Source organism: Pollachius pollachius, assembly GCF_949987615.1.
Source record: "Pollachius pollachius genome assembly, chromosome: 20".
Taxonomy (NCBI): Eukaryota; Metazoa; Chordata; class Actinopteri; order Gadiformes; family Gadidae; genus Pollachius; species Pollachius pollachius.
Window position 1 is genome coordinate 808,891 of NC_136953.1, and position 8,204 is coordinate 817,094.

An 8,204-nucleotide genomic window follows, 5' to 3' on the forward strand; every position below is an offset into this window, starting at 1 on the left:
CTGTACGACGCAGCCGTTGTGGCCGGTTAATACGCCCGCCCCCGCGATGACTGTTTTGTTTTTGTTTTCTTCTGATGGTGAATTCTGGGGGGACATGTGTAGTGAGTGTAACATAATTCACCTACAGTATTTTGTTATGTGTTGTTCTTTACACTGTGTTAGGCATGTAGTTTACTGTCTCGGTGTTTCAGGGATCACTGTCCCTTTAAGGATTACGAGCATCTCATGACGCGGAGCCCGATGCGTGATATGTTTACTTGCAGCACGTTTTGGATTCCGTTTTTAGTCTAACGAAATAAACGAGTCACACAACTGTGTGCTCAACGTGGAAAATTGTATCTTTAATTTAATGCAATTTCCACAGTGCTACAATGGGGCTTTAGATGAGATCAGGCTTCAGTACAGGATGTGACTTTAGAATGTGGCTTGAGTTTAGAATGAAGCTTTGGAACGTGGCTTTAGTTTAGATTGTGGCTTTAATTTTAAATGAGGCTTGAGTGTAGAATGTGGCTTTAGTTTCAATAGTGGCTTTAGAACATGGCTTTAGTTTCGAATGAGGCTTTAGTTTAGAATGAGGCTTTACTGTTGAATGTGGCTTTAGAAAAAGGCTTTATTTTAGCATGTGGCTTTAGTTTTGAAAGTGGCTTTAGGACGTGGCTATAGTTTAGAACGTGATTTTAGTTAAGGATGTGGCTTTAGTTTAGAACAAGGCTTTAGTTTAGATTTAGAACATGGTTTAAACTCAGATTTTAGGGTAAGTCATTTCCTCACCCGCTGGCTGATAAGTAATCAGGTTTGAGTCTAGACTTGTTTGGGTGTGCACGCTGCACTACAATGACCATTTATTGACAATTTCATAACACATGCTACATTGTGTATGGAGTTTTAGTTTTTATTCCCATGCAAATGAACACACACACACACACACACACACACACACACACACACACACACACATTCAAGAATGAAGGCAATGTCCTCAATTAAATTCAATCAGAGCGCTACAGATTGTAGTGGAATAGCAAAGACATATATCAATCTGTAGTCCAGGATGTGCACTAAGTAATAGGACTGGGAGGCAATGGAAAGTACACACACACACGCACGCACGCACGCACGCACACACACACACACACACACACACACACACACACACACACACACATTCAAGAATGAAGGCAATGTCCTCAATTAAATTCAATCATAGTTAAATTCAATCATATTATATAGATATAAAGCTCCGAGAGTACACAAACAGCAACACTTGTAACTCTTGTGCGCACGCACACACAGACATACATAGGCCTATTGTATGCATACAAACTGATATTTTTATTTTTTGTTGAAAATATTGTTTGTGGCTTCAGCCCAGCCCAGGCTACACACTACACACACACACACACACACACACACACACACACACAAACAGTCCTAGGTGCAAAGTCTCAAAGCTGCAGCAGAAGCAGATTCTCTTGACATTTTGTTAATGCTCGCCCTTCTGTGAAGAGATTGGGCTCTATGTCTTACCTTCTCTTCTCTTGGAAGACAGGCGGTGTGATGATGCAGAGGATGAAACGGAAATTGTTCTTGTTATCTGTCAAATGAAGGTGTATATATGTAGAGAGATGGTACCATAATTGGCTTGTTCATGGAGCTTAGGCTCACATGGGATCATTTCTCAGACGTCTTAATTATACAGAAATTAAAAAAACGACAATGTTCATTGATTATCATTGAATCTTTTAAATTGATGCATCAGGTACAGAAGTGTATATGTTCGTTAATAATGAAAGTTTTTCCCTTTTATTCATTAATTTCATTAAATATGTATACATGTCTAAATATCCATTCATTAATAATCATACAACTTTGACTCCTATGGGTCTTACAGACTTGTACACCACTTGGGGAACATTGTCCTCCTCGTGGATATAATCACAAAGACATCACAATAAGACTGAAGCAGACGAGGTGAACCCCCAGACTGCGGGACGAGCTCTGTGCCAGCGACAGACGCCTTCAGGCCATCCAACCTCGACCGGGCCCCGCCTTGCGGACTTTGCGATCGGGCTTTCATGAATTCTGTCACTGCCGGCTTGAGGTGAGGTGTTGGGGGAGGAGCTCCCGGTGGAGGAGGAGCTTTGGGTGTTGGGGGAGGAGCTCCCGGTGGAGGAGGAGCTTTGGGTGTTGGGGGAGGAGCTCCCGGTGGAGGAGGAGCTTTGGGTGTTGGGGGAGGAGCTCCCGGTGGAGGAAGAGCTTTGGGTGTTGGGGGAGGAGCTCCCGGTGGAGGAGGAGCTTCTGGTGTTGGGGGAGAGCAGTCCGTCTCCGAAGAGGCCGATGACTTAAAATGGAAGACATAATGTTTGTATCAGTGTGTTCCTTTGATTGGGTTTGTGTGTGTGTGTGTGTGTGCAGGCCTTAATATATATCTCAAATGTCAGACGAACAAAGAGGCTTTTGTGTTAACAGCCTCAATATAAAACCCTAATGGAATCCCAGTATGTGTGTGTGAGCCTCAAGAGGAAGAGAGGGCTTGTTGTGGGGGAACTGTTCAGTGTGTATGTGTTTGTGTGTGTGCGCGTGTCAGTGTGTGCATGGGGGTGTATGTATCTGTGTGTGTGTGTCTTCTCATGGATTGGCCTCCCCGACCTTTAACCTCAGGAGCCGCAGTGCGTCATCTCGTTCTGCTGCGCCACCTCTACAGACGGAACTGGCATGAAGACCGGCCCATCTGCCCCGTCCTCACTGCCCCCTTTCCTCCCTAGAGCCAGACAGACAGAACAGACGTGAAGACAGACTGGAGGACGCACATGAAGGCAGGGGGCAGGAGGTGTGCTTTTGGATTGTTGAAGTTAGAGATAAGAAAGAGGATTCATGTTAAGGGGAGATATTAGCTTTTGATGAAATACAATGATGTGTGTGTGTGTGTCTAGTGGAACCTGAGACCAAATTTAGTGAACATGTTGCATGCGGTTGAAACCACATCATTGTATCATATTTATAGACTTGAAGGGACAGGTAGAGAAGCCCACCTCTCAATGAAACAGTCACCTTTATATAAAGTATGTCAACCAAATACATCTTTTGCAGTGTAACTTCTGAGAACCACACACACACACACACACACACACACACACACACACACACACACACACACACACACACACACACACACACATAGTCAAAACACCCACTCCCGAAAACAACAGCAACACACCCAACCAAAGCACACAGACCCAATCAAAAGGCAAACACACTCCCAATGACTCACCCACTGAATCACACACAGACACAGCCACACCTGTTTAAAAGTCCCCGCTTTAAGTGGGTATCCCTGTATGGCATGGCTCTATACCCTTATCACATTGTGCGCATTGTGAATATATGCAAAGCAACTTATGCACCTTTCTTTTCAACCTTTCACGCCTACCTGTTGTTCAGCGTGAGTAAACATTGTAGCAGAACAAGTAACTGTTCATTCGATTTCTTGCCTGTGTAATACTTTCTGTTTGATGCCCGTATGGATCGGCAGTAGCAAGCCCTTTACGTTTTTATTTTAAAAGGCGCAGGGTGTATGATTTAGTGGCATCTAGTGGTGAGGTTGCAGATTGCAACCAACTGAATCCCCTCCAACCAACCTCTCCACACCCCTCCCTTTGACAAAGGAGAAGCTACGGTGGCCTGTAAGGTGCCGGTCATGTGGGTGGTTGTTGTCATAGGGTAACTATTGTTGCACTGCCGATTACCAGTGTGATCTTACGTGATCAGCTTTATGGATGTGATGGGGTTTCTTTATTTGTTATTATTAAGCCAAACTAGAAGACTACTAGAACTGTGTTCAGTGTAATGTGCTGCTAATACATCTGTTCTAATTCGTCTAAGTTGTCCGGTTTTTGACCTTTCAGGAACCACACAACTGTTGACGCCTGCACACAGTTGAGCTCACACACACACCGGTGTTCGCTCATACCCAAACGCCACAACCCTGTGAGGCACCACTGAAGACTCCCCATGTCCATGTGTGATACAAGTACACCTGGTGCACCGAAGGCTGCCTTGAGCAGAGCTCCACTTCAACACAACAGATTCACTTTTGGCCGATGTTCGTGTTTGCGGGATTATTGGGTCTGCGCGGCCCCAGGCTCACCTTTGACCTTGCTACATTCCGCACCGCTGAAGTCCTTTGGCTGCCCCTCACTGCGGACGGCAGCCCGGATCTTCTTCAGGGCGTACCTGCAGGCTGGGGGGAAGAGCAAGGGAGACACTTTGGAGGTGCTGCTTCATTGATACACTGTTACCATTGGACGGGTGTCCGAACAGCAGGAAACCAGCAAACGTTCCACAAGTATACATCATCTACAATAACAGTAGTGGTAGCAGTAGGACTTTATGGAATGGATCAATGTTCTTCTGCCTTACTACACATTACATTTTGAAAGACACTTGTCCATCACCAAAATACTTTCTCACTGCCACAAAATAGGGGTTGGGACTAATTCATTTGGGAAGATATTTCTCCTCCAATATTGTTAAAGGGATTTAACTATTTTCTAAGAGATGTCCTTGTCTTTCTCTTTGGTAACAATTTTTACTATAAGCGGTCATTTTTCCGAGAAACACTAACAGTGCCACAGACAACATCCGGTTCGAAACATTATAATACTGCCATTGCAAGGGCTCAGGCTCATTCTCCATGAGTTACCTCATTCAGCCATCGATCAACTTTAAATACAAAAAACAAGCTGAATACAGAGCCATTCAACAGAAGCACACTGCTGTCCTTCGGGAATACCCTCAAGGCACGTCATGCAGGACCTTTGACTTGAGTGGGTTTCCAAAAGTGCTGAGTCATCCTTGAGTACACTTTGTTATTTTTTGGTTGGGAAACTGTTTGTTGGTTTTATATTATTAAAAAGTCGTGCTTCAACTGTGAACTGGGTAACTGTGTACTGGTAAAGGCAATGAAGCATTTCATCGTACTTCTCAGGTTTCTACTTCTTAAACATGAAATTACATGGGCTAATCAATCACACGCATTACTGCCACAAGGCTATCAAGATAGTGGGGACAAATCATTAATGCTACGCAATATAATTTAGTCTTTTCCATGACTTGAGCTGTACTTCAGTTAGAAAGTACAGCTCATCAGTTAGAGCACACCCAGCTCCAGAGTTTAACTGGCAATGTATCAGATTAATAATTCACAGGATTAAGCAATAACAGACATACCATACAAATAAACTCACCATTGACGATAAGTCACACCATTCCAAACCTTCTAGTGGGTCTTCAGCACGGGTCAAACCCTTGCCCTAAAGTTACAGGAGCGTAGAAAGCAGGACTGTAAGTGTTTCTACTGTCACACTCGCCTGTCAACTTCAGCTGCCTCTCTTCCTCAATAACACAGACAGCTCCTCCCCAAACCTCTGGCACAGCCCTTATACGGGGAAAGTGAGAGCAGGGGGTTGGACCTAATAATGCCTTGGGCCTGGAAGACATATTCCCCTTCTTATCATACTTCGTCCATGCATGTCCCATGGTTCACAAGCCGGCTGTGCATTGTAAACAGAATCACTGTCAAGCGGTCAAGTCGAGCATTCATTCTGTAATACTTCGGCGTTAGCGTTACACTGACAGCAGAATCAAGTGACTAATGTGGGAAATAAGCTTCTTTTTCATCTCACCTGCAATATGCTCCACAATGGTGGCACAGGAGTGGTTAGATCGGTGAGAAGGGCCAACTGAAGCACCATTCAGCTAATTGAGTTTAATAATTGGGTTTAATTTCTTGTAAGGCAATCTTTGTTTTGCGACAGTATAGGCTGCCCTGAATGAACTGGCTGTCACATTTAAAGCAGATGAATTTAATTCCACAGCTATTGTAGGAAGGACTTCCTTTTTCTTCAGGTCTGCCATAGCTCTGTTGTGAGCAACACTGTCACGGTGGACGTACATTTTTTTACACAACTGTTTTTGAACAGGGCTGCTCACTGTCCCATTGATCAAGGCATCCGACAAATGACGGCATGGATCAACGGTCGTGACTTGAGCTCTCAAATTGATAGTTTGCACACATAGTGGCTGGGGGGTGTAGTACTCACAATGCTTTTAACTACACGTTTAGGCTAGCCTACTATTACTCATCATGTCAAGCTATTTATCTTTATTATACGGCTCTTCTTAATGCTGTAGAATGCTCCATTCACTTGAATGGCCCTTCCCGACTTCCGGCGGCCCATTATTTTTGGATAATTGACTGTTGCTAAGCATATATTGACCGCTGTCAAGGAAAGTGGATTTTTTGCCTCTGATTCACGTCTTTCGTATCACTCCGCAAGTAGTCTGTTAACTTCATTGGCAAACTATTTCCCCGCTGATCAACACTACGAATTGTAACAAATAAATTGTAAAAAGACACACCGTGTGGAGCTATTTTTTCCTTTTGGCTAGTAGCCATGTGGTAAGCGGGATATAGTATAGAACGCTGGTCATTATCGAAAATAAGCCTCTTCAAGTCGAACCAGACGGTCAGGCTTATTATTTTACCGATAATGACTGGCGTTCTATACATTATCCCTTACTTAACGTCAATATTACTCTGCATGTGGAAGGGAAAATAGCTTTATTTGTAATTACAATATTATGCTGCTGTATGTCCCACAGATATTTGAGTTTGCTGCCTTCATGGGAGCCAGACCTCTCTCTATGGGAGCTCAGCTCCCACTACCCCCCCCAACTCGAACCCTGCTTTGGTTCACTCTGTATGCAATGGTACCAGAAACAGCACATTCTGAAGGGACTGAAACAGAGGGGAATAGTGGTAGGCGAGATTTTAGAGGACATAGTTTGTGCATTATTAGTCGCTCATGTCAGTGAGACCAGTGGGGTATACTACGAAGTGCGCTGAACATACCCAGACTTTCTTTTGATAACCTGCATTGACAAATACAAAAAAATTCCCGTAAAAAGGGTGTTTATCGTGTTATTTTACTCACATTTGCAAAATGGATAGATCAAGAGCAATATATTTCACTCAACAGGAACAGATAGTCATAATGAACTCCTATGAGGAGTTCAAGAATCAGATAACAGCTTGGGGAAACACAGTTGCACATAATAAGGCCTAGGGAGGCGTGCTGGCAAAAAAGAGCCAATCGTATAAATTCCTAAGTGAATCGATTCAGCATATTGTCTAAAAAATAACTTTGCAAATGCAGAATTGTTCGCCATTAATCCCAAATAGAGTGATGATGACTTAAAAATGCAAAAAGCAATGTCCAACCTGCTTTATTCTATAATTTAAGGAATTTAATTTAAATACACCCTGTTGTCATCTTCTGGGATGTAGCGGTGTTGGCGTAGGGGATTAGTATAAGACCTGAACACCAGTAACCGGTGTTCAAATCTCGCCTGTCCATCATCAGGACTTTTACCCCCATCTAGATGTGGTGCCAGCACGGCCTTGAGACCATGGGTTGAAGTTCGAAATAAGCGCAAAAATATATTTCCATAAACTTTAGTGAATAAGTGTTCCATATGACATAAGTGACTTTTTAAGATACACATAAATGCACAACACTTGGGAGACGAACCCCGCACGCAGAAATTCAAAACTGACGCGCTACCTTCACTCTACCACTCTCTAATGGAGGCGGAGGGTTTTTTTTTTTACCTCAAAGTGTATAAAATCCTCCTTTGACAGTTTGAGTGGGAAGGAATCTAGGAAACACCACGAACACATTTAGCAATATATTGAGCGCAGCTACAACCTTTCGCATAGCACGGCAAACCTTATTTTTGCTAAGATTTTCTGAAACACCAACTGCATGCAAATATGTTGCAAAGAATCTCTCCACATGCCCCAACTTATGATGGTTTTCACCTCTTTCGATGCTTTTATCCTTCCCTTGGGAAAAACCTAACATTATCAAACCTCCTCCCGAAAATGTTTAGTTTTCTTTGCATGAAAAATGATCTTTTAGCTCTCGAGGAGCTGTTTTCCTCGCTCGGGGAGCAGCGCTCTGATTGCCCGCACGCGCAGAGATGATTTGCGCGCTCGCAGTTAATATCTACGCGTGTGAAATAATATAATACGCCCGAATGCATGTTTTATCACATTAATGCTTCATGGCACTAATCTGTCGCCATATTCTACTCTTTATGAAGTGCGTAAAACGTGGAAGAGAGTAACGGAAACTGGTATC

The 8,204-nt window shown here is 43.4% G+C and overlaps 1 long non-coding RNA gene across 1 annotated transcript; it reads right to left on the reverse strand.

Annotated features, from left to right (window-relative positions):
* Positions 1–1,719: 1,719 nt before the first annotated feature.
* LOC307090933 lies at positions 1,720–5,387 on the reverse strand. Its single transcript, XR_013812694.1, has 3 exons — positions 5,247–5,387; positions 4,148–4,240; positions 1,720–2,761 (listed from the first exon to the last, which is right to left on the reverse strand). It is a non-coding gene; the product is annotated as an uncharacterized lncRNA (long non-coding RNA).
* Positions 5,388–8,204: the final 2,817 nt, after the last annotated feature.